Source organism: Dipodomys spectabilis, unplaced genomic scaffold (assembly GCF_019054845.1).
Source record: "Dipodomys spectabilis isolate Male_0828 unplaced genomic scaffold, ASM1905484v1 ptg000175l, whole genome shotgun sequence".
NCBI lineage: Eukaryota > Metazoa > Chordata > Mammalia > Rodentia > Heteromyidae > Dipodomys > Dipodomys spectabilis.
In genome coordinates this window covers 14,849,773-14,875,746 of record NW_024870852.1, presented here as the reverse complement: position 1 = coordinate 14,875,746, position 25,974 = coordinate 14,849,773, and the positions used below count along the sequence as shown (strand labels likewise).

At 48.8% G+C, this 25,974-nt stretch overlaps 3 long non-coding RNA genes and 6 other non-coding genes across 11 annotated transcripts; 6 read left to right on the top strand and 3 right to left on the bottom strand.

Annotated features, from left to right (window-relative positions):
• Positions 1-3,963: 3,963 nt before the first annotated feature.
• Positions 3,964-11,577, bottom strand: LOC122120444. 2 transcript variants are annotated; one of them, XR_006149693.1, is made up of 4 exons: positions 11,515-11,577; positions 9,310-9,376; positions 7,911-8,077; positions 3,964-4,132 (listed from the first exon to the last, which is right to left on the bottom strand). It is a non-coding gene; the product is annotated as an uncharacterized LOC122120444 (long non-coding RNA). The 2 variants fall into 2 exon arrangements; XR_006149692.1 differs by having other exon boundaries at positions 11,389-11,539.
• Positions 8,006-10,367, top strand: LOC122120445. The gene is made up of 3 exons (XR_006149694.1): positions 8,006-8,073; positions 9,710-9,712; positions 10,251-10,367. It is a non-coding gene; the product is annotated as an uncharacterized LOC122120445 (long non-coding RNA).
• LOC122120566 lies at positions 8,822-8,955 on the bottom strand. Its single transcript, XR_006149732.1, has one exon. It is a non-coding gene; the product is annotated as a small nucleolar RNA SNORA71 (small nucleolar RNA).
• LOC122120571 lies at positions 9,792-9,920 on the bottom strand. Its single transcript, XR_006149735.1, has one exon. It is a non-coding gene; the product is annotated as a small nucleolar RNA SNORA71 (small nucleolar RNA).
• A 3,059-nt stretch (positions 11,578-14,636) lies between the features above and the next one.
• LOC122120518 lies at positions 14,637-24,261 on the top strand. 2 transcript variants are annotated; one of them, XR_006149713.1, is made up of 8 exons: positions 14,637-14,787; positions 15,214-15,380; positions 18,662-18,809; positions 20,588-20,665; positions 21,782-21,854; positions 22,006-22,209; positions 23,839-23,957; positions 24,063-24,261. It is a non-coding gene; the product is annotated as an uncharacterized LOC122120518 (long non-coding RNA). The 2 variants fall into 2 exon arrangements; XR_006149714.1 differs by lacking the exon at positions 18,662-18,809.
• Positions 16,469-16,601, top strand: LOC122120564. Its single transcript, XR_006149729.1, has one exon. It is a non-coding gene; the product is annotated as a small nucleolar RNA SNORA71 (small nucleolar RNA).
• On the top strand, positions 19,630-19,765 carry LOC122120568. Its single transcript, XR_006149734.1, has one exon. It is a non-coding gene; the product is annotated as a small nucleolar RNA SNORA71 (small nucleolar RNA).
• LOC122120565 lies at positions 21,417-21,550 on the top strand. The gene has a single exon (XR_006149731.1). It is a non-coding gene; the product is annotated as a small nucleolar RNA SNORA71 (small nucleolar RNA).
• LOC122120567 lies at positions 22,895-23,026 on the top strand. The gene has a single exon (XR_006149733.1). It is a non-coding gene; the product is annotated as a small nucleolar RNA SNORA71 (small nucleolar RNA).
• Positions 24,262-25,974: the final 1,713 nt, after the last annotated feature.

Below are 25,974 nucleotides of genomic sequence, written 5' to 3'. Positions count from 1 at the left end.
GCTCAAGTGGTAGAGCGCTCGCCTTGAGCTGAAGAGCTGAGGGACAGAGCCCAGGCCCAGAGTTGAAGCCCCACGACCGACAAAAAAAAAAAAAAAAAGGATACTAAATCCATTATTGGGTTCTACCCTCATGAACTCATCTACATTTAGTCACCTTTTGGAGCCTCACATCCCAATACCATTTCACTGGGGGGGTAGGACTTTAACAAATGAATTTGAGGACATACAGATTCACACAAATTCAGTCCACAAGACCAGAATGTACTTCCTGTGCATCTTTAATTGGCATAACATAAATTCTCTTATGGCTCTTGAGCTGTAGGAAAGACAGCAGCTGCCTCTTGTGTGAATGTGACTGCTCTTTACACTCTGCTCACAGGTCCCTTGCTGTGTCCCTTGCCAATGGTGGCAAACACAAGGCAAGGGCAAAGCCAACAGTGAAAGCCATCATGTTTTAAGAGTGGAACCATTGGGGCCATAACATGGTTGGAAAAAATCTGTTGTTCTCTTGTCTCTGAAACAAAATTCCAAGGTTGGAGGTATGGCTCAAGTAATAGAGCATTTACCTATCAAGCATGAAGCTCTGAGTTCAAACTTCACACTAAATAAATAAAATTAAGAGGCCAGGAATGTGGTTTAGTGGTAGAGTGCTTGCCTAGCATGCATGAAGCCCTGGGTTCAATTCCTCAATACCACATAAACAGAAAAAAGCCTGAAGTTGTGCTGTGGCTCAAGTGCTAGAGTGCTAGCCTTGAGCAAAAGAAGCTCAGGGACAGTGCCCAGGCCCTGAGTTCAGGCCCTATGACTGGCAAAATTAAAAATAAAAATAAATTAAGTAAAACAAATTCCCAAATAGTAAATTTTACATGACCATAGAATAAACAGCTCATATTTCCCCACATACTCTGGATAAAACTTCTATTTGTAGTTCTTCCTAGTAAGGCACAGCCCAATCTAAGAGCCAGCCATCCACTTATAGACAACAAATCTTCAGGAGCACTGATCTATCCAGCAGTGAGTAAACATTAGGGAACTGCATTGGTAAGAATATCCATACTAATCCGGGTGCTGGTGGCTCACACTTACAATCCTAGCTACTCAGAAGGTTGAGAACTGAGGATTGAGGTTCAAAGAAGGAAAGTATGAGACTCTTATCTCCAATTAACCATCAGAAGACAGGGAGTGAAGCTGTGACTCAAAGTGGTAGAGCACTAGTTTCAAGCAATTAGAGCTCAGGGACAGTGCCCAGGCCCAGAATTCAAGCCCTACAACTGACAAAAAAAAAAAGGAGGGGGAATGATATCTGCATTTTTTGCAAACAATATTGGCACTGGATCTTTCATGGCCTATGACTGCCATAGCTGGTGTCCACCGTCTCAAGCACCCCTGAATCTGTCTTCACTCTTCAGGGAACCATTTTTCACTGAGTCCCAACTGCCAACCTAGACCCTTACTCATGCCCCAGAATCCCCAAAACATTCTTTTTTTTTTTTTTTGTCGGTCATGAGGCCTGAACTCTGAGCCTGGGCACTGTCCCTCAGCTCTTCAGCTCAAGGCTAGCACTCTACCACTTGAGCCACAGCACCACTGCTGGCTTTTTCTGCTTATGTGATACTGAGGAATCAAACTCAGGGCCTCATGCATGCAAGGCAAGCACTCTACCACTGAGCCACCATCCCAGCCCAATTTTTTTTTTGCCAGTCCTGGGGCTTGAACTATGGGCCTGGGCACTGTCCGTGAGCTTTTGCTCAAGGCTAGCATTCTAATCACTTGAGCCACAGTGCCACTTTCAACTTCTACTGTTTATGTGGTACTGAGGAATCAAACCCAGGGCATCATGAATGCTAGGCAAGCACTCTACCACTAAGCCATGTTCCCAGCCCCAAAACATTCTCTTCTTAGTAAAAATAGTTTAATTCACAGCACCTCCCATTTGGAGGGTGTGTTTGCTGTTTTATTTTTAACACTAGGAGACTTTGGATACACTAAAATCAATACCAGTAGGTGAGGCTTGTGCTGGACATAGTGACCTGGCTTTCAGAAGGCTCAGAAATATATAATATAGGGGCTGGGAAGGTGGCTCAGTGGTAGAGCGCTTGTTTTGCATGCATGAGGCCCTGGGTTCAATTCCTCAGCACCACACAAGCAAAAAGAAAAAAGCCAGAAGTGGCACTGTGGCTCAAGTGGTAGAGCACTAGCCTTGAGCTGAAGAGCTGAGGGATAGCGCCCAGGCCCAGAGTTCAGGCCCCATGACTGGACCCCACCCAAAAAAAGAAATATATGATACAAGATTCATCAGGCATATCTGGTACAGATATGGCCTTGTTCTGTCAAGAAGGGAGAAGGGGGATTCTGGAGAGTGGGGAGTCCAGACTGGAGCAGCTTCTTTAAGCTCCTACAAAGGCCTTCCTGTCAATTAGACATCCTTGAAACACTTCTTTACATTGCCCTTGAACATTTTTCTTTCTTTTTTTTTTTTTTGCCCTTGAACATTTCTAATCTATATCCACAATGTCCAATAAAGGTGAGTACAATGACACTGAGTACTTTCAAGTGTGGCTAGTCTAAGTTGAAATGAGATATAAAATGTTGACCAAGTAGCCAGACACTGGTGGCATAAGACTGTAATCCTAGATACTCAGGAGGCTGAGATCTGAGGATTGAGGTTCAAAGCCAGCCAGGATAGAAAAGACTATATGTGATTCTTTTTTTTTTTTTTTTTTGGTGGTCACAGGGCTTGAACTCTGGGCCGGAGCACTGTCCCTCAGCTCTTCAGCTCAAAGCTACCGCTCTCCCACTTGAGCTACAGTGCCATTTCTGGTTTTCTGGTGGTTTATTGGAGATAAGAGTTTCACAGCCGGGCTGGGAAGGTGGCTCAGTGGTAGAGTGCTTGCCTTGCATGCCTGAGGCCCTGGGTTCGATTCTTCAGTACCACATAAGCAAAAAGAAAAAAGCCGAAAATAGTTCTGTGGCTCAAGTGGTAGAGCGCTAGCCTTGAGCTGAAGAGTTGAGGGACAGCACCCAGGCCCAGAATTCAGGCCCCATGACCGGACCCCCCCACCAAAAAAAAAAAGTTTCACAGCCTTTCCTACCCAGGCTGGCTTTGAACTGTGATCCTCAGATCTTAGCCTCCTGAGTAGCTAGGATTATAGGTGTGAGCCACTGGTGCCCAGCTAAAAATTTTATCAATGTTTTCCAGTTGTGGGGCTTGAACCTCAGGGTCTGAATGCTGTCCTTGAGCTATTTTGCTCAAGGCTAGCACTTACAGTGCTACTTCTGGTTTTTGAGTGGTTAATTCAGGATAAGAGTCTCATGGGGACTCTTCTGCCCGGGTAGGCCTCGAACTGTAATCCTCAGACTTTAGCCTCCTGGATAGCTAGGATTACAGGTGTGAGCTACCAGCACCTGGCAATAATTTGTGTGTGTGTGTGCGCGCGCGCGTGTGGGTGCTGGTCCCAGGGCTCAAACTCAGGGCTTCAGCACCGTCTCTGAGCTTTTGTGCTAAGGCTAACTCTCTACCAATTTGCGCCACAGCTCCATTTCCTGCTTTTTGGTAACTAACTGAAGAGTCTCACAGACTTTCCTCCATGGGCTGGCTTTGAACCTTGATCTTCAGATCTCAGTCTCCTGAGACTGGTGCGCCACTAATGATTTCTTTTTCTTTTGCAGTACAGTGGATTGAATCTAGAGCTGTATAATGCTAAGTAAGTGCTCTACCACTGAGCTACATCCCTAATCCCTTTATTAATTATGCTTAATATTAAGCTGGCTGTGGTGGCACACACTTGTAATCTCAGCACTCAGAAAGTAGAAACAGGACCATCTAGGCTACATATTGAGATTGCTTAAAAACAAAAACCGTACAAATTGTTAATATTGATGAGCTGCTGGAATAATAGCAATTAAAAAAATATATCACGGATAACTAAAAAACACTAAAGTTTTGCTTTATTTCAGGTTACATCTTGTCCCATTGTATTCTGACTTGATGCTCACATGTAGTCTCCATCAATTACTTCACAAGTCCCTGGTGGCAGGTAATGATTTCCTGGTAGGATTGTGGCTCTTCTAGATAGTAATCCTGCTCTGACCACTCCTGCAATACTCTTCCAGAGTCCTGGGGTTAATCCTGCTGCACATGATAGTGGGAGGGAAGAACATAGGCTATTTAGGTATTGGCTGAAAGGTGGCTGGTGTCCCCATCCATGTCAGCTCACAAGTCCAGTCTGCAAGATGACGGTCTAGATGGGAACGAGGGTTTATATTAGGGAGACTAGAGAGATAGCCTTACAAACAGCTGGGAACAGCTAGTCAGTGCCTTATTTCCAGTTTCCCAGAGGGAGCCAGTGGCTGGCAGAGTGAGCATGCTCCGGTGAAATCAGCTGGCAAGTACCTATTTCACACACCAGCAAGTGGGGAACCGACTGGACTGCTCCTCCTGTGTAATACAGATCCTTTCATTCCTCTAAACCGGTCTCCTTGTTTGTAAAGTAGGGGATAATTAAATGTACCCCACTGGGTTGTTGTAAGGATTAAATGAAGTAGTTGTATATATGGAGGTGACATTTAATTAAAGCCTAATTGACAGTAGTGATGACCACCAGATTATCCATCAAGGAAGTACATAATGTTGCCTTCATAGATGAAGCTGTCACAGTGACATTTTGCATTTGTTCTTTGATTTAAACTGCCACTAATCTATATACACTCATCAGATAAAAATAGCTGACATTTACTGAATATTCAGCATGAGGTAGGTTCTGTGTCATACATTCAACACACATTATCTTATCTTACCCTTGCCATTAGAGGGCTGTTTTGTGTGTGTGTGCATGCACGTGCCCTGTTATAAGGTCTTGAACTGTGGGCCTGGGTGCTTTTTTCACTCAAGGCTGGCACTCTATCCTTGAGTCCCAGCTGTACTGGCTTTTTGGTGGTTCACTGAAGATAAGTGACTTTGCTGCCTAGGCTGGGTTTGAACCACGATCCTCAGATCTCAGCCTCCTGAGTAGCTAGGATTCCAAGTGAGGTGTTATTCTGTGGTCAAATTATACAGGCCCAAAACTGAGACCCAGGGAGGCAAAATAACATGGTCCAGGTCAAAGCAATTAAGTGATCATGTAAGAAACTGACAGGTTCTTACAAGTTCACTTAGCTTCTGGACTGCATGCTTGGTAGGGCACCTGGTACCATGGTGGCAGTAGCCATGGAGGCAAAGGGGCTTGCATGAGCCATTCCTGGTGTACACTGTCTAGACCACCACCATCCTTAAATGCTGACTGACACCTTCCAGGTGTGAGGCACCATGCTGCTTTGTCTTTTGTCTGTAATAACTCATGTGCTCACTCTAGTAACAAGCACAGTGGTATGCATTTGGGGTGGGGGGAAGACTGAGCTAGGTGCCAGTGGCTCATGCCTACTTACTTAGAAGGCTGAGATCTGACAGTCACAGTTCAAAGCCAGCCTGATCAAGAAATGTCAGGAAGACTCCTATCTCCAATTAACTACCAAAAAAGCCAGTAGTGGAGCTATGGCTCAAAGTGGTAGAGTGCTAGCCTTGTGCAAAAATACTCAAGGATAGAACCTAGTCCTCGAATTCAAACCCCAGGGTCACCAAAAAGAGAAGGAAAAAAAAGGAGTGGAATTTTGATTATGGCCACACCCTCTAAAAACTCAGAAAAGACCAAATCTCAGGCCTTGAGGTAAATCTAACTGCTGTCCACAATGGCCTAGTACAGCACCAATGTGGTTTGTAATTTGAAATATTATTCTCTACCTGTAAGTTTTCTAGAAATAACTCATCATGAGACAGGAACAGTACTCTGCACCCCTGAGTACAGCTCTTAAGACTGTTACTTTGACTGTTGGTTTCTTCAGCCCTTTTTTTTTTGGTTGTGGGGCTTGAACTCTGGGCTTGGGCACTGTCCCTGCACTCTTCAGCTCAAGGCGAGTGTTCTACTGCTTGAGCCACAGCGCCATTTCCGGTTTTCTTGTGGGTTTTATTTGAGATAAAAGTCTCATGGACTTTCCTGCCGGGGCTGGCTTTGAACCACGATCCTCAGATCTCAGCCTCCTGAGTAGCTAGGATAACAGGCATGAGCCACTGGCGCCCGGCTCTTCTTCAGCCCATTCTTACGCTCTCAACATATAGAGGAGTGTAAGGAATCAGCTGATCATCACAGGTATTGGTTGTCCCTCCACTGAGCTGTGAATGGGGGGCAGGCAGTACTAACAGGCGTAGGTGCAACCTGGGACTGTTTGTCTTGCCCTATCCAGACATTCATAGTCTGGTCCCAATCTCAGTCTCCCTCACTTACCCCCAGGCACTCATCTCACCATCGTCGAATGGACTCTTCAGCCCCCCAGCAGTGCCCCTGCTAGACCTCAGGAGTCTGGTAGCCCGTTCCACCCCAGCCCCTTTGGAGAGTTAGCCAAAAGACAGAAACACACAGCACATCCTTGGAATCACTGCTTGAGGAAACAATCCACAAAGGTCAACCAACCTATGGGCCTTTATCTGCCTACCACCCACAAGGGATTGTTCAAGCTGAGTTCAAATCTCACATCCACCTCATCTTCCCAGGTTTTATTCAGTTTTCACTGTGGGGATTCTTACCTGTATGAAAAGGGAAAGACTGGCCCCTGGAGCCCACCTTCCATACCCAGCCCCCCTGAAGCACAGAAAAACTAGTAATCAAGCACACCAATCAATGAAAAACAACAAAAAGCAATGGAACACATTTCAAAGTTTATTGAGGTGGATCAGACTTTTATGGCAAAGAATAACTATAAAAGAGCCAGTGGATGGGCTGGGAATGTGGCTTAGTGGTAGAGTGCTTACCTAGCACACTTGAGGCCCTGGGTTCAATTCCTCAGTACCACATACACAGAAAAAGCTGGAAGTAGCACTGTGGCTCAAGTAGTAGAGCTAGCCTTGAGCAAAAGGAGCTCAGGGACAATGTCCTGAGTTCAATCCCCAGGACTGGCCAAAAAAACCAAACAAACAAACAGTGGTGGGGTATGTGCTGGTAATCCCACCACTTAAGAGGTCAAGGTGTAGGATCACTTGACATTAAGAATTTGAGGCTGGGAGCTGGTGGCTCAGGAGGCTGAGATCTGAGGATCATAGTTTAAAGCCAGCCTGGGCAAGAAATTCTGTGAGACTCTTATCTCCAATAAACCACCAGAAAACCGGAAGTGGTGCTGTGGCTCAAGAAGTAGAGCACTCCAGCTGAAGAGGTCAAGGACAGCACCCAGGCCCAGAGTTCAAGCCCCATGACCAAAGGAAAAAAAAAAAAAAAAAAAAGAATTTGAGGCCAGCCTGAGCAAAAAAAAAAATTAGGGCGACCTCAACTCAAAAGAACACAAGCCAGGGGCTGGGAAGGTAGCTCAGTGGTAGAGCGCTTTCCTTGCATGCCTGAGGCCCTGGGTTCGATTCCTCAGCACCACATAAGCAAAAAGAAAAAACCCAGAAGTGGCGCTGTGGCTCAAGTGGTAGAGCGCTAGCCTTGAGCTGAAGAGCTGAGGGACAGTGCCCAGGCCCAGAGTTCAGACCCCACGACCGGACCCAAAAAAATAAAAAAAAACAAGCCAGGTGTGGTAGATCATGCCTGTAATCCCAGCCACACAAGGAGCAAAATAGGACTAAGAAGAGTCCAGGCAAAACCCACTACAATAAATAAAGGGCTGGAGTGGTAGAGCATATGTTTAGCAAGCACAAGGCCACAGTGCAAAACCCAGCACTACAAAAGAAAAAAGAAAGCCCAACCAAACCAAACAGGGTCTGTTGAAACTACAGACCAGACTTGTGGCATTGCTGTGATGGGGCAGAGCTAGCAGGTCTCCAAGATTTTCCTTTTGTGTCCTGTCAGTATCTGTGACCATGACAATACCTCCTGGCAGTAACTCACCATGAGGAGACCCTGGCAAGGGCTTCGGTCCCTGAGGCTTCCTTCCTTTGGGCCTCCAACATCATTTCATCTTTCTTCAAGCTGACACCAATGAAAATGTCCCCAATGGACAAGGGATAAGCGGCCAGGTTTCTTCTGTACCAAGCTCACAGCAGAAAATAATGTCCCTACAGAACAGGAGACAGAGAAACCATCTTGAAGTCAAAAACAGCTCCTTGCAGGGAACTGAGCAAATGTTCAGTGGCAGATGGACAGCCCAAGGACGTACTCTCAGAATATTTTTTTCTTTTTCTTTTGTTGGTCATGGGGCTTGAACTCTGGGTCTGGGCGTTATCCCCGAGCTCTTCAGTTCAAGGCAAGCGCTCTGCCACATGCTATTTTCTGGTGGTTAATTAGAGACAAGAGTCTCATGGACTTTCCTGCCTGGGCTGGATTTGAGCCATGATCCTAATACCTCAGCTTCCTGAGTAGCTAGGACTATAGGTGTGAGCCAACGGTGCCCAGCTCAGAATCTTTACAGAAGGTATTCAGCAGTGTTTCTCATGGTCCCTCCATGCTGCCCTTACTGGCTGGCCCTAGGAGTTTCAGTTCACTCAACTTCTGCGACCCTTATGCTGTGTTGCCCAACACCTTCCTATTGCCATCATGCTGTCTTCTCTCAAAGGCCTGCCAGTCCCACCACTTCCTAAAGGCTTCTAAAAACCCCGTGAAAGTGACTGCAAGGCACCACCTCTGTGCTTAGGCATTATGCTTAATTACCTGGCTCCTCCCACCAATCCTACACCTTGCTCCACACTTTGCTCACTAGTAACGGAGGCCCAACTAAGCCCAAGCCCAAATGTCTCCCATCACTGCCACTCATGATCAAGAGGGAAAAGTATTGGCAGAAAAGCAGCAGGAGCAGGAAGGAGTGTGTGAAAGCGCCAGCATTTGAAAGGGACAGGTGTGAACCCTCCAAACACGGGAAATGGCTTTCAGGGGTTCATCTCCCTGCAGCATGGATGATCAGAGCACAGACAGCCCAGGATCACTTTCCAATGCAGGTACACACATGGGCAGAGCAGGCCCAGGGAGGGAGCTGAAGCCAGTGGCATGTAACACAGCCAAGGCCCCTAGGTGTGTCCCTTCTTTCCTATAAGAGCCCCACAGAACCTCCCTGCCAAGGAGAACGGAAGTCATTCTGGGAAGATACTGGACAAACATCAGGGTTGGAAAGGGTAGGAATCACAAGGCATCAAGCCAGGCAGGATGGGCAGTGGATCTGGGGACCCACAGTGCCACCTTCAGCTCACTTCAGATGCCCTACACCATCACTCAACTCATCCATCCATGGGAACATGCACAGGACCATGTCAGAAGCAAGGGACCAGTGCTACAAGGACTAGACCAGAGAGCATACCTCAAGGATGTGCATCTAGAATGTTCTTGTCTAACAAGACAGCTCCCGTGGCACACAATGGCCTCACCTGCAAGAGACAAAAAGCCCTCATGAACACTCAGCTTGCCACTGCTTGTGGCAGGACAGAGCAGGCACCAGAGGAGGACTCTACACAGTAGTTACCAGACAAGAAGCAATCCAAGCTTACTGGTTATTTCCTGAGCAAAAAGAGTTAATTCAAAAGGGGAAGAGGGTGGATGGTCTACAGCTGGGTAGCAAGAACTGGTCAGAAGGTAACCAGTAATGCAGTGAAGCAGAAGCCAGGGTCTGTGGAAAGGGTATACCATGGCTAACTAGAAGTGATGGTAACTAATGGGAACTTAAGGAACACAAGTGATCTGTTTCCCAAAGCAGGGGGTAGCAAGTCCCAATAATGAGTACACACATGGTGTCCCCCCAGTGGTCTAGAGGTCCAAGATGTGTGCAGAGTTGGCAAGCAGGAGTGAAGGAAAGCTCCTGAAAATGGAAGGTAAGGATGTGGACCCTCCAAACACAGGACAATTCTTCCACATTTTCTTTGCCTGCACAATGACCAGGACATGGGTATCCCTAGATCACCTATAAATGCAGAGCTAGAACAGACATAAGGCTTGCTATATAAGGCCAAGGGCAGAAGCCTGAAGAGCCAGGACAATCAAATAGAGTACAAAGACACAGCAAGTGCTTCTAATCCTACCGAAGTTACTACAATATGGCCAGTAAATGGAGCAAAGTGAAGGGGAAAAAAAACTGCATTGGATTCTTTTAAGGAACCAGACACACCTTAAAGCTCCAAGGAGGCTAAATCCAGGAGTGAGAATAAAGCCACTTTCATCCCACCATTATTCCCATACTACATCATTCTTGGGGAATCTGTGTCCTCCTTAGGGGGCTGCAAAACCTCAGCCCTCTGGAGTGAAGAGCTCACCTTGGGAGCACTGTGGTCCAGCTGCTTCCTGGAAAGAAGCAGCTCCTCTGCACCAAGATGCCTCCTCTGCCACCAACAGGACTGGTCATACCTGTCCTGCTGCGCACACAGTTTTGGCTTTACAATGGTGGGCTGTTATGATTAATCCATGAGCCACATCGTTCCTCATAAAAGAGGTTGACCACTAAGGACAACAGACCGTCTAAGACACAGAGATTTTGTTTTTTCAGGTCTTTCATGCAAACTCTGATGGAACTGCAGATTCCAGAAAGTTCCCTTGTTGACTGGGATCCATCTCCTGCCAAAGAACCCCCACAATGGAAAAATACTTGCTGTCAATGCGCCAAAATTTAGGGACTCTAAGTGCTCTTCTATCGTTACTTCCGATAAAGATTATTTGTCCCCATTAAAAGAGCCCCCCATCGAGTATCTACTTGTAGTTCTCCGTCTCCGTCCCCGTCCCCGCCAAGCAAAAGTCGCCAAGGTCTCTGTCCTTACCCAGCCTTACAGAAAGTACAGTTCAGGAGAAGTGCAGGCAAGTCTGGACCTACAGATTTTGTGGAGAAGGGGCTTTCTGGCCTCTGGCATCCCATGCTACATGTGGCTTCCCTAGGCGCTGGGCCTTTCGTACTTCTCAAAATCCGGCTGAGCTCAGACCACAACCCTCTGTCCATGCACAGGGAAGGCAATCCCAGGCCGCTGGGGCAGCACCGCTCACCCGTCCTCTCCATGGACAGAGGAAGCCCACCAAGGAGCAAGGGGCGCGGATAAGGGTGCTTCAGGGGAGGGGCTGCAGGCTGCGGGGGCTCCAACGTCTCCATCTGTGTCCGGGACAGCCGCAGGCCTGGGCAGGGAGAGGCTGGGGATGGGGTTTTAAGGCAGGCGCTCGGGGATCTGGATGCTGCCCCGGGAGGAGGGGGGGGTCCCCAACTCTAACTCGGCCTAGGCTGTAAAGTGGAGGCCTGGGGAGGCTGCAGGTGGGAACGCGGTGCAACCTCCGATCCCGTGTCGGAAGCCACAGGCGGCTTCGGGCCCTCGGAGGCCAGGTCAGTGAGTGGAGTGCGCACCCCCGCGGGCCGCCCAGCCCGGGTCACAGGCCGCTGTGCTCCTGCTGTGGTAACTCGAGCACCCACCCGGGGCCTCTCTGCGACCTCTACGACCTCTGTTTCCTCTGCTTGAGGGAGAAGCAGCGCGGGTCTCGAAGGCCTCTGGGGGTCCCGCGGAGAGACCGCCCAAGCACGCACTCGCAGTGACCTCACCAGGGACGCAGGGTCTGGGGGCGCAGGAAGGTGACGTAGGCGGGAAAACGCGCCCCGTGCCGCAGTGTACGGGATCGCGTCTGCAGGGCGGAGCTGCGGCTGCGCGCGCCGGCTCCGGCCTAGAGCGGCGCCTCCGTCCGCCGAACCCGAGCCAGCAACCCTGCAGCGCCCCCTCGAGGACCGGAGCTGAAAACCCACCACCACATCCAAAGTCGCACAGTATTATGTGTCAAGAGCTAGCTGGCCTAAGTGTCAGAGCCCAGGTGCACAAGGTACCTCTCACTGTTTCATAGATGTTGCGAGAGGACAGAAAATTCGAAGGTCACAGCCAAGGACTTTATTGTTCATGGCAAAAGCAGTAAACAGCTTCATGTTCACCTTGGGGCCTCAGGCTGTTGGGCAGTAATGTGCTCATAATGGGTGAATCTTATAGGAAAGCAAGACTGAGTGTGGAGGAGCTGTCATTTTCCCTTCCTTCCTTCCTTCCTTCCTTCCTTCCTTCCTTTTCTTTTTTGTCATGGGGCTTGAACAAGAAGGCCTCATTTTCATAGGGCACAGAGAAGTAAGCCTGCTTGTAGTGTAGGAGGAGTGTTTACCTTGCATCATAGAGTATTTCAAGACAAACAGCCAAGGGAAATGACAGTTAGGGTCTTGTTCTTGTGACACACCCTGTGAGAATGTGCATAGATGCTCAGAGCCCATGATCTATTGTCTCTTGCAACAGGAGGTATGAGAATGAATACCAGGGCTGGGAATGTGGCTTAGTGGTAGAGGGCTGAGAGACCAAAAATAAGTTCGGCAGTAACAAAACTATAAAGAAAGCATCTGTCATCTGTTTACTGGAGGATAAGTGTTAGCGCCTGCTCCAAGACAATGTAACAGTATCAGCACAGTCCAAGAGGTCAGACCACCCTGATCGGTCACCCCCAACCCTGTTGGGAAGCAATTTAGGACAGGAAAATGAATTAGCATTCCTGTAGTTAGCCCTGCTTACCTGCTTACCTCTACCAATGACATGTTTGCTATATATGATTTAACCTATCCTATAGCCATTAAGCTGGAAAGCCTCTACCCTTACTAGATATGATTATATCCCTAACCAATGAGCTTGAGCAAGATTCACCCACAAACCAATTACATAACAATGTTGTAATGATCCTTCCCCCTGCTACACACTCAATAAAAACTCTGCTGGACAAGGGGTCGGGGCTCACAATTGCCAACCTGCTGTGTCAGGAAGGGTTGTGAATCCTGCTGTAGCTGTAATAAACGACTCTCGTGCATTTACATTGGTGACGGTTCCCTGGTGATCTTTTTTTTGGGGGGGGGGGGTGTCTACGGCATGGTACTACAGTGCTTGCCTAGCATACATGAAACCCTGGGTTCGATTCCTCAGTACCACATAAACAAAAAAAGTCAGAAATGACACTGTGGCTCAAGTGGTAGAGTGCTAGCTTTGAGCAAAAAGAGCTCAGGGACAGTGCCCAAGCCCCACAACTGACATAAATAAACAAATAATCATTCCACAGTAGAGAAATGAGGGGGAACCATGACTATCCATTTTCAGAACTGGAAATTAAGTAGGAGCAAAATTAGGTCACTAAAGCAAGTTACCTGAAGATTGACTGTGAGGGCAAGAGACAAGAGAGGCCTGTGTGGCCTCAAGTGTACACACCTGAGCTCCTGCTAGCGTCCTAAGCCACAGCATTCTGTGGTTGTTTCCCATCACCAAGACCTCTTTATAGCCTCAGTCTCAAAACCCATGGGCTTCTGCAAGGTATGGAATATTAAGTGTTCTTACTCTTTGAGACCTCCATTTTCCTATGGTTACACAGGACAAGACTGGATTTCCTTGTTCTGAGAGAATAAGTACCATCAGTCTGCTTAGAGAGTCTCCTCCTCCAGCCCAAGGGTAGAGCTGTTCTGGGTGCAAGAGGCACACATGGACATACATCCAGGATGCAAGCAGATGTGATGATGAGAATCTAGGGGCCTGGGCTTCCTCCCAAGCCTGTCCTCCCTAGGCTACCAGGCTCACTGTCATCTGTTTGTTATCTCTACTACTATATGAATCCTGATCATATTTTTTTGGGGGGGGTCCAGTCGTGGGGCCTGAACTCTGGGCCTGGGCACTGTCCCTCAACTCTTCAGTTTAAGGCTAGTGCTCTACCACTTGAGCCACAGCGCCACTTCTGGCTTTTTTTCTTTTTGCTTATGTGGTACTAGGGAATCAAACCCAGGGCCTCATGCAGGCAAGGCAAGCGCTCTACCACTGAGCCACCTTCCCAGCCCCCTCCTGATGATATCTTTTCTTCTTCAAGAATTTGCTTGCCAACCTTTGTATGTTGGCAATAAAGTTTAGCAAAGAATTCATGCTCCTCTCTGTGCTCATCTCCTTCTCACCCTTAGATTCCAGTATCAGGCCATGACTAACATGTCAGTGCAGTCATATCCAAAGCAATGCACACATTAAAAAGCCACTCATTTGTTTGACTGTGGCCAAGGTATTATTGTACAGTAGAGAATGTGACATACCGATGGACACTTGCAGAAAGAAAGACAAACCACTTGAGTGTGGTGGCGCATACTTGTAATCCCAGATACTTGGGAGACAGAGGGAGGAGGGGTTGTGGTCAGAAGCTGGTGAGTAAAAATGCACGACCGTACCTTGCATTAGAGCAGAAACAAACCAAAGAAGAAATGTCTGGATGTGTGGTCCAAATGGTAAGGCCATCTGTCTGGCCACTGCAAGGCAGAGAGACAGGGACAGAGAGGGGGGAGGGAGAGGGAGAGAAAAGGGGGGAAGAAGGAGGGGAAGGGAAGGAGGGAGAGAGGGGAACATATTCCCCAGACTAGCAACAGATCTTACTGTGGAAGACTAGACCATTCATATGGGTTAATTAGAAAAATCAGCGGCCAAGAGACAAACAGATAAGCAAAGCAAGTTCAGTACAGTTTTATCACCAGTTACAGGCTGAAAATGGATGCCAAGTCCTCTGAGCAGAGGTTGACCTCCTCTCCACCAGAGGCACTGCGGGCGCTCCACAAGGGGCTGCACGGTGGATGCGCCGCTCTAGGCTGCAGGCGGCGCTCTCAGCTGCACTTCCGTTAGCACTTCCGCTGGCGCGGAGCGATTTAACCGAGTCCCTGCGTCGTGGCCGGAGTTCCCGGTGTTTCTGTGCCATCCTCGGCCATCGCCGAAATCTCTGAACATCCGCCGTCTTTGCCGCCTGCTCGTTCTATCTCTACCATCGCCCAGCGACATCACGTCGGGTGAGTTCACCGCGTGGCGCGTGGCAGCGGCGCTCCCTCCACGTGGGAAACTGAGGCGGGGAGGGCTGGGGGGGGAAGACGAGGACGCTCCTGGAGTCGGGGTCGGGCCGATTCGGCTCCGCCGGGGCCTCCTGGGGCTCTCGTGTCCGGAGAAGGGGCCGTGGGTGGGCAGCAGCTGTGCCCGCGGGCGTGGGCCGGGTGGGCCCCGGTCCCACGTGGGCTCCCCTTGGGGCCACTGAGGTTGCCAGCGGAGAACGGGACCGTTGACTCGTGTTCCCACCCCCACGAGCGCTACGAGTAGTTTGTGGCCGGCTTAGCAGATGTTAAATGTGGGACGCCCCAGGAACTCCAGGGGCAGCGTCTGGACCCCTGCGCGCCTGCCTTGGACACTGGCTGAAGCGCCTTCTCCGTCTTCTCCCTGCCCAGGCCTGCGGCTATCCTGGAGAACGACGGAAACTTCCTTCAGTTGGAGATGCTGGAGCCGCAGCAACCCACACCCCACACCCGGCAGCACTTTAGTCAGCTCCCTCACGGTTCCTTCTGCCCTTGGCAAGGACGCCCAGGGAAGCGGTGATGTTCTAGAGCACTTTGAGGTACAGTGGCCTCAGATTGTCGGGTGAGGGGTGAGGAGAAGAGCTCAGCCGGGTCAAGAGACTGGGGGTGCTGGGCGCGCTGGTGGCTCACACTTGTAACCCTAGGTAATCCTTGTAAACCTGGATCTCAGGGGGCTGAGGTCTGAGGATTGCGGTTCAAAGCCAGCACGCGCAAGTCTGTGAGACTCTTATCTCCTATTAACCATCAGAAAACCGAAGTGGCACTGTGGCTTAAGTGATAGAGTGCTACCTTTCAGCTGAAGAGCGGAGGGACAGCACCCCACCACCGACACACATAAAAAGAAACAGAGAGAGACAAAGAGAGAGAATAAGAGAGTGAGACTCGGGGTCAAATGAGCTTCATTCTCCTGAACTTTACTTTGTGTGAGGAGCAGAAGCTATAAAAGATTGGGGAGAGTGGAGCTTGATTTTGTGTCTTGGTTTGAACCTGATGCTTGACTACATGTAGAATACTTACTATTTATGAAATGAGTGAAAAACTTTTTTTTTTTCTCCAGAAACAGATGGTCTTTTTTGTATGTTTTTTTTTTTTCTTTTCTTTCTTTTTTTTTGTCAGTCGTGGGGCCTGAACTCTGGGCCTGGGTGTTGTCCCTCAGCTCTTCAGCTCAAGGCTACCACTTGAGCCACAGTGCCACTTCCGGCTTTCTCTGTTTATGTGGTACTGAGGAATTGAACCCATGCATGCAAAGTGAGCTCTCTACCACTGAGCCCCAGCATGTATTTTCTTGTTAGGACAGAAAGAATCTTTTTAGGCTGGCACTGGAGTTTGAACTCGGGCCTGAGTGCTGTCCCTTAGCTTTTTCGCTTAAGGCTGGTACTCTACCACTTGAGTCACAGCTGTACTTCTGGCTTTTTACTGTTTAATTGGAGATAAGTGTCACAGACTTTACTGCCCAGGCTGGCTTCCGACCCAGATTTTCAGATCTCAGCCTTCTGAATAGTTGAAGATTCTGCCTGGCAGAATTGAAAGGATGGTTTAAGTAAGCATCCATTCTTGGACTATTAGTGGGCATTAACAGCTAATGTGGGCTTCTCTTCCTGGCTGCCCCCCTTTGGTCCTTTTCTGCCCCTGCATTCGAAAGTGATTGTGGGCTGCTGGTGCCCTGGTCATTGATAGTGCAGGGAAAGGAATGCTGAAAGCTTTTCCCCGTGTTTGGAAGGTCCATTCCTGTCCTTACCAAACCCTACAGCTTTCTCACACATCTCCTCCCGCTGGTTAGATCCCTCCCTGAATCTGCCTTTAATGAGTCCTTGTTCCCTGGTCTGGGCAGGTTCCTGTGAGATATGGAAGAGTGCGGAAGCTTGGGTGAGGCCTTCAGACATGAATTTGGGTTGGAGTGGAGCCCTGATAGTGACCATTTCCTTCTTCCTCTGGCTTTTTCTGCCATTTACCTTTAGCCACTTATACCCCCTTCTGCTGTAATCAGACCCTGTAGAACACGTGGCTTTGCTTATTTCCTATCTCCCCCTGGGTCTTGAGAGCAGTGTCTGTTTTGTTCTGTTGTAGAACAAGCAGACAAATGAGAAAGAGGGGTGAGAGAGTCTATCTTCTTTTTTTTTTGGTCGGTCCTGGGGCTTGAATTCTGGCTGTTGCTCAGCTCTTCAGCTCCTAGCATTCTACCACTTGAGCCACAGCACCACTTCTAGCTTTTTCTGTTTATGTGGTGCTGAGGAATGGAACCCAAGGCCTCATGCATGCAAGGCAAGCACTCTACCACTGAGCGGCCACCTTCCCAGCCTCTTAAAAGAATTCTTTTTTTTTGGGGGGGGGGGTCGGTTGTGGGTCTTGAACTCTGGGGCTAGGTGCTGTCCCTCAGCTCAAGGCTAGTGCTTTACCATTTGAGCTACAGCACCACTTCCAGTTTTCTGGTGGTTTATTGGAGATAAGAGTCTCACAGATTTTCCTGCTCAGACTGGTTTTGAACTGCGATCCCCAGATCTCAGCCTCCTGAGTGACTAGGATTACAGGCATGAGCCACTGGCTCCCAGCAAAGAATTCTTTAACAGGTTTTTTTTTTTTTTTTGCCAGTTCTGGATTTTGAACTCAGGGCCTGAGCCACTTTGCTCAGTGTTCATGCTATGCCATTTGAGCCACTGCTCCAGCTTTCTTTCTTTTTTTGGGGGTGGGGGGGTGTAGTTAAGTAGATAAGAGTCTTGTCAACTTTATTGCCTGGGCTGGCTTCAAGCTAATATCCTCAGATAACAGTCTCCAGAGTAGCTAGGATTACAGGCATGAGCCACTGGTGCTCGACACATGTTCCATTTTTTAAAATCCACTTACCACATTTTATTGGCATATGAAAATTTATTTATTTATTTATTTTTGGGTCCGGTCATAGGGCCTGAACTCTGGGCCTGGGCACTGTCCCTCAGCTCTTCAGCTTAAGGTGAGCACTCTACCACTTAAGCCACAGCGCCACTTCCGGCTTTTTTTTTCTTTTTGCTTATGCGGAGGAATCGAACCCAGGGCCTCAGGCATGCAAGGCAAGCGCTCTACCACTGAGCCGCCTTCCCAGCCCCTAGCCCACTTTTATTTTATTTTATTTTTTTTGTCCGTCATGGGGCTTGAACTCTGGGCCTGAGCACTGTCCCTCAGCTCTTCAGCTCAAGGCTAGCGCTCTACCACTGAGCCACAGCACCACTTCCAGCTTTTTTCTTTTTTTTTTTTTTTTGGTCCGGTCGTGGGACCTGAAGCCTGGGTGCTGTTCCTCAGCTCTTCAGCTCAAGGCTAGCGCTCTACCACTTGAGCCACAGCACCACTTCCGGCTTTTTTTTTTTTTTTTTGCTTATGTGGTGTTGAGGAATCGAACCCAGGGCCTCATGCATGCAAGGCAAGCGCTCTACCACTGAGCCACCTTCCCAGCCCCATCCAGCTTTTTTCTTTTTGCTTATGTGGTGCTGAAGAATTGAACCCAGGGCCTCAGGCATGCAAGGCAAGCCTGAGCCACCTTCCCAGCCCTGGCATATGAAAATTTATAAGAGTGGTCTTTATTAATTTTCAGGTAGTCATGTTTTGCCCAGGTGATCTCAGATTGTGGTCTTCCTCATCTTCATTTTCTGTGTAGGTGGGATTACAAATGTAAGCCATAGTACTTGACCTAGAAGTGGTCTATTTATTATCAGTGCGGGCTTCATGTAGACTGTTGGCAGAGATTCCCTTCCAGCTCAGGGGAAGGTGGCATGGGCTGGGCAGCACTGGATACCAGAGGGGTTTGTGGAAGCAGCTCTTACACGGCCTTTCCTTGCCCCATCATCTTCAGGTCCATGGCTGACACTGCCAGACAGACAGCACTCAAAAAATGATATGGCCATAATATAGTTTTGAATGGAAGACTCTTAATAGACAGATAGAAACAAACAGAACAGACAACATCTGAAGGAGTTCCAGACCCTCTCATAGCAGTAGAGGTAAGCTGCCTTCCTTCTTGGTGGTGGTACTAGGATTGAATCTGGTCTGACACCTCCTGCTGGGGGTGGGCTGGAGAGCTCTGGGGTGGTGCCTGTGTCAGCAGTGAGCTGGAGTGGAAGCAGGTGGATGCAGCATTGCAGGCATCTTGTTGCCTCTTCTGTTCTTTTTTTTTTGGTTGGTCGTGGGGCTTGAACTCTGGGCCTGGGCGCTGTCCCTCAGCTCTTCAGCTCAAGGCTAGCACTCTACCACTTGAGCCACAGCGCCACTTCCGGTTTTAGAGTGGTTTATTGGGGATAAGTCTCTCGGACGTTGCTGCCTGGGCTGGCTTTGAACTTCGATCCTCAGATCTCAGCCTCCTGAGTAGCTAGGATTACAGGCATGAGCCACTGCCCCCCAGTGCTTCTTCCGTTGTTCTTGTGCCACCACCTGGCACTATGCCATTTTCTTTCTAGCTGTTCTCTTTGGTTAACATTTACCACAGCACCGAAGGACACAGTGGGATGGATGATACAGAAAGACTGAGCAGGGAGGATCCGAGTATAGGCTTCTGAGGACTCTGACAGAGTCAAGGTCTTGGGCATCAGCCAAGGAAAGCTGACCTATTCTGAACCTGTTTTTTTGTTTGGAATGCAAAGATGCAACAAATGCTTCTGGTTGTCAGAGCCTCTGCTGCTCCTCAGCCTCTCAGCTTTTCTAGTAGATTTGCCGGAAGTGCCCCTTTAATTTTTGGCAATTTTCTGGAGGCTCATGTGGCAAATGGCAGCTGCAGGATCCCTGGGCTTAACTTTGCTTGAGGCACCAGCCTCCCTTCCGTCTCTGCCCTGTATTCGAAAGTGATCGTGGGCTGCCTGTGTCCCGGTCATTGGTAGTGCAGGGAGAGGAATGGCTGAAAGACACTCTACCTGTAGAGTTTGGAGGGTTCCCTGTCCCTTCTGAACTCTGGAACTTTTCCACATTCCTGTTCCTCTCCTGCCCGCCTTTGTAGCAGTCCAGAGCTTGCTGGGTTCCCACATGATAATAGATGCCAGAGCACGTCTTTCTCAGCATGGGATCCAGTTTCCCCAAGTAACCAGGGTCTCTCCATACCAAGGGATTGTGGCCGGCATGGAGTTTGGTGCTATCTGTCTGTGAAGGGCTCAGGGCACAGGTTACTCTTGAACTCTAATATTCAAGAATATTGGAAAAGGAATCAGTGAGTAGCACGGTGGCTGAAGGTGTGACATAGGCTAGTACTTCCACAGAGCATCTTCCTGAAGGTGCTTCCTCTGCATTACTAAAGCACTTGCATAGGAGGATAAGGAGGAAAGGGAAGAGGAAATCCTCAGAGTGCAGGAGGGAGCCCTTGAGGCGGGAGGGAGTGGTGCTGGGGTGTGGGAGTGTCACCAAGAGGGATGCATGGGGCTCTGGTAGGAAACGTCACTTCTTGCTTGTTGCTCAGTTTTTGTGCTCTCCTGGTATCTCAGTAACTTCTATTTCCAGCCTTTCACTCCTCTGCTGTTTGTCCTGGCCTCCTGAGATCCCATGAGAATGTCGGGTTCTCAGGCTGGCCTGGAAGGATGATGATGACGCTGGAGGACTAGGGAGGTAGCTTGCCCTGGGATGTGTTCTCAGGCATGGGTCTCAGTTCAGCCTCCAGCACAGGAGGATAAAGAAAATGGGAGGGAAGACATTCTGCAGCTCCTTTCAGCCCCTGCCACCCCTAATTTGCGAGGTGGATTTTAATTGTGGTTGAGTTATGTATGTTGTGAGAGCTGATTGATGTAGCTTCTCTCTTCAGGCTTGTCAGCTGACCTCTGTCCTATGTGCTCAGCAGCCCCATGTCTTTAAGAAGAGCCTAGAACAGGATGCTTTTAAGGTAAGAAACCTGGGCATTTCTTTAAAGAGCACAATATAAAAGTTCAGGGTCAGAGTTCCCTTGGGTTCTGTATCTCAGCTTCCTGGTCCACAGTGCCGGTTGCACTGGGAGAAAGGCTGCATTTGGCATCAGGCAGTTGGCTGGGCAGCTTGCTCTGGACGTGGTGGGATCCATGGGAATCCTGGAATTCCTGGTCTGAGGAGTCCCCAGGTTTGGCCTTCCCTCTTTTAGGAAGGTGTTGCAGCTGTAGTTCTCAAGTTCTGGTTCCTGCGCCAAATGCCATCTGTGTCACTTGGGTGTTTTAAAAGTACAGGTCCTCAGGGTTGGGAGAATGTTTGCCTTGCATGCATGAGCCCCGGGGTTCAATTCCTCTGTACTACATAAGCAAAAAGGCCAGAAGTGGTGCTGTGGCTCAAGTGGTAGAGCTCTAGCCTTGAGCTGAAGAGCTGAGGGACAGTGCCCAGACCCAAAGTTCAGGCCCCATGCTGGACAAAATAATAAATAAAAAGTGCAGGTCCGGCCCATTGTGTGGTGAATGAGAAATTTGAGTCTAGAGCCCACAATGCCCATTAGTATGCTCTCTGGGTGATTCTTAGCCATGCTAAAGTGGGCAAAGCCCATGTTAGGGAACCTTAGGAAACTGGGCAGCTGCTGCAGTTATGAGCTGTCCGTCTATTGGCTATCTCATGGCCTCATCCTAGTGTGGTTCTTCCCTAAGCCAGAGGCGGTGACCTCCCTTCTCAACTGTTACCCCTGTATTCGAAAGTGATTATGGGCTGCCTGTGCCCTGGTCATTGATAGTGCAGGGAGAAGAACTGCTGAAGGCCTTTTCCCCGTGTTTGGAGGGTCTGCTCCATCCCTTCCAAACCCTGGTGCTTTCCTACATGTCTCCCTTCTTACCAGCCCTGCTTCCTTTCAGGACCCAGCGCTGGGGCATATGGAAGGGGGGGTGGAAGCAGGGTTTGGTTTTGCCGAGTTCTTGCATGGTTCCCCAAGCCATGCAGGTTTGTCCTCTTGAATGAATGGTGAGACTGGAGTGCTAGGCCTCACCACCCACATCTGGAATGCTTATAACCTGCCAGCCTCTGTGCCAACTGTGCTCTCTGTCTCTTGTAGGTGGGTTTGTTGGCACAAAGGCTTCATGGGACATGTCCTTCAGATGCAGGGCACCAGACTGTGAAGCCTAGCGGTAAGATTTGTGGAGTGTATGCTGGAATATTGCTTCCTCTTTTTGAGCCCTCTAACTCCATGTTCATGTCTCCTGAGGGACTGGGTGATGAAGTAGGGGGGTGGGGCGAGGTGAACTTGCCCCCGTGTGCCTCAGTTGTGCCCTTTTCTAGGAACGGCCCTCCTGCCCACAGTAACTGCAGAAGAGGAGCCTCCAGACCAGACTCCTTCAGTGTTGGTTGCTCCTGAGCCCTCATCCTCCTCCTGGGCACTGGAGGGTCAGCAGTGAGAGGAATGTGAGCTGGGCCACCACGGGCTCTGGGTCTCTTTGAATTTGTCTACTTGATCTGTTCCCAGCCTCTACTTTGTCTGACAAGGTAACTGGAATAGCAGGAATTTTATTGTTTTGTGTTTTTCTTGGTAGCACTAGAGATTGAACTCAGGATCTTACTTGCTCGGCAGATGTTGCACCACTTGAGCCATGTCCTCAGCCCATTGTTTTTGTTTGTGCTGGATCAGGGGCTTGAATTTAGGGCCTTAGCATTTGTGCTCAAGGCTAGTGCTATACCACTTGAGCAATACTTCCAGTTGAGGCATCTTTTAGAGGGTGATTAATTGGAGATAAGACTCCCACTGGCCTTCCTTCCTGGTCTGGCTTCAAACTTTGATCTTCAGATCTCAGCCTCCAAAGTAGGTAGGATTTTGTTTAATAGCCAGGCTGGCCTGAATTGTAATCATCCTTGTATTTCCGTGTTGATCGGGATGGGATTATACAAACTTTTCTGTTTTGATTAGCCTTGACCCATAAACCTATCTCTACCTCCTACACAGCTAGGATTACAGGCTTGAGCCACTTTGCCTGGCTTTGTTTTGTTTCTCCACATTCTCCAGACCTAAAACATTTTTTTAAGGCTGGAAGTATCTTGACTGCCGTGTGGTGTTTGTAGGATACAATGGCAGCTGCTTGGGACCCTGCTTACCTGTACCACTCTCCTAACTTGAGTCATTGCCCAGGCCCCTGGCACCAGCCTCCCTTCCTGGCTCTACCTCTGACCCTTCTGTTCCTGCATCCGAAAGTGGTCGTGGACTGCCTGTGTCCCGGTCATTGATAGTGCAGGGAAAGGAATGTGGAGAGATGTTTCCCCGTGTTTGGAGGGCTTCCTTGTCCCTTCTGAACCCTGGAGCTTTCCCACACTCTGGTCTTTGCTGAGCTTGTGTGTTTTCCAGCTCTGTGCAGCATGACTCAACCAGATCTCTGGCTTGTTGGGGTTCCCTTTTGTCTTTGTAAGCTAAGCAATCACCTGCTGGACATCAGTCTGTGCGTTTCCACTTGGCCCCTATCCTGAGGAAAATCAGATGGCATCTGGGGCTTTAGTCAGGTTCTGCTTTATGAAATCTGAAGGAGTGGGGGGGGTAGTCCACATAGTTAATGCACTATTCATAGTGGCCTGTGACTTCAGGCTTGCTGCTGTCCTGTTTCTTGAGCGCTGACATAGGCACTGCTTTCTCTATGAGTGACCAGGAAAAATGTCTGGAGAAAGAAACAGGGAAGGCCAGGCACTAGGGCAAAGAGAAGCGAGAGGCTCTGTGATGAGCTGGGCCGAAGGCAGTGCTTGTGTGGTCTGGGAGCTGCTAGGATGGTTGCTTGAGCTTTGGTTGGTGTGCAGTGGAGCCTCCTTGCCCAGCTCCTGGCAGTGGTCCTGGGCTGTCTTCTTGCCCTGATAGTGAACCACTAGAAAGAAAAACCCACTGACTCTAGAAATAATTTTTCTGATATTTTATCTTTTTTTTTACCCTCTCTGTCCTTGGGGTTTCTGAAACTTTTTAACAGTTACTAGGGTTTGAACTCAGGGCCTTGTGTTTGCCAGGCAAGTGTGCTACCATTTGGGGAGGGGTATTTTGCGATGTGCATAAACTAGAAGCTTAGGACTGCTGGTGAGGTCCTCTGTGATTAGCTTGGGAAGTAACGGTCATGAGAGGCCCAATACTTGTCTGCTTCCTCCTAGGTCTCCCTCTGAGATCCAGAGACTATCAAGGGAGCTGAGTCCTCAGAATCTGAGGCCCCAGAGCCAGAGCCCCTCAAGGAGGTTTGGGTACCGAGTATTGTGCTGACATTCTCATCAAGGTGAGTCACGGACAGGGCTGGACCCACAGCCAGGGCCTATGCAGCTTTGTGCTTATGTAGGTGGATTCCTAAGCCATCAGTCTCATTGACTGCCCTCTCTTGTAGGTTCTCTTGGCGTTGATTGTGGATACCAGGATTTAGAGTGCAGAGAAGGGTCACCACATGAATCAGCTCTTCACTCTGCACAAGAAGCACAGATGTGATACTCTAGCCTGCTAGTCTTGACCACAGTGCCTATGAGGGCTGAAAGCCCCATGTCTATCTTTCCAGGCTTGGAATGACTAATAAACTCTTTTCCTCTAGATTTATGGCAGCCTTTAATCTTTTGTCACCTGATTCAATAAACTATGTAGATGGCCAGTCTGCCTTTGGAATCAGTAACAAGCCTGTGAGCCCATGGGGCAGGGGCGTAGAAAGACAAGCCAAAGGCTTGAGTTTCTTGGAGGTGTTGTTTGGTGTGTACAGTTAGAATGACATCGAAGATTGAGGCTCCCTTCAGAATGAGGACATTGTGGAATAAGCCAGTGTCCATGGGATATGGAATGAAATGGCTCTGGTGTCATTAAGGAAGGCCAGGATGTGCCAGGGTTCTGAGACAGTGTTGGATGGAGCAGTCCCTACAAAGTGGGACTTCACTGTTAAAGACAGGGATGGTGGCCAGGCTGGGACTGTAAAGTGCATGACAAACAAACTGAGGCCTTGGTCAGGCTAATCTGTACCATCCATGGGATGATGGGCATCAGGAACTCCACCCTATTTTGCGGAGGGTAGGTCTGCATGGCAGAAGTAGATCACAGGGAAATTGAAACCTTAGGTAGTGTAAGCATTCTCAGGCCAGAACCCTGCCAACTAGCAGCAGAAGTATCCAGAGCCCCTCTCTGTCTTGCCATGCTTTCAAAGGCCATCCCTCTCAAACATTGAAGGGGCTGCAGGAAGGCATCTGGGGCCACTGCTGAAGAAAAGGAGCAGCAAGATGCAGGCTAAGACCAAAGTTCATTGTGTAGAACCTAGGCCATGCTACCTGGCACTAGGTCATGTGCTTTGAAGGGTCCTGAAATTATTCATACTGTCCATATCAGTATTTGCCTAAATGGTCAGTATGCTTGCAAATTAATCTGAGAATGGGAAATAAGGTAGTCAGATCTGCCAGGAGACTGTCTCACTGTCTGCAAAGCTCAAGCACTGCTTGTATGCCGGGCCCTCAGCTGAAGGCCACCATACGAATGGTGTGATCCAAAGCAGGAATCAGATCTGGCGGGTGGTGGCTTGTGCCAAGGGGTCACTTCCCAAACCAACTTTGATAGGGCTGAAGAAGCTGAGGCGAGCTGCTCACAGGATAGTAGACAGGCACCCAGCAACTCAAATTACAAGTCAGATCCAGTGGATACCAGAATGACTAGAACCTACAAATCCTGAGAAGTGAATGTAAGTTAAACATAGACCAATAAGGCCATTGTACCTCAAGTTCTGTGAGAAATGGCCCAACAGCTGAGAACAGCAGAGCTGTGACTGGAAAAACTATGGTCTCAGGTATGTACTTATGAGTCTCAGTCTATGGCAGAAAGCATTTTGACTGAATTTTGGTATGACCCTTGATAAAGACCATCAAGGAAAAATCTTGCCCACAAAGTCAGGTTTGGTGGCAGTGTCTGGAGGCATTTTTGGTTAACTGAGTATATGATAGCTAGTGGGTAGAGGGTAGGGATGCTGATACATAAAGATTGTTGAGAGAATGGTTGATAGAAGCACAATTTGAAGGCAGATACTCTTGCTTCAACTATTATATTTATGACCAGGTATGAATGTGTTAGTGAATTTTCTAATGAAACAAGGCTTGTACAAAATTGTTCTTTCTCTGTGCATTGTTCCTATTAGACTAGAAATTGGCAAACTATGACCCACTGCCTAATTTTTTGTATATGAAGTTTTGTTGAAATAAGTGTTGGTGGAATAAATAACATTTGCTATCTAGAAGCTGCGTGTTTCTGTGGTCCCATCTCCACCAGAAGAGCTCAGG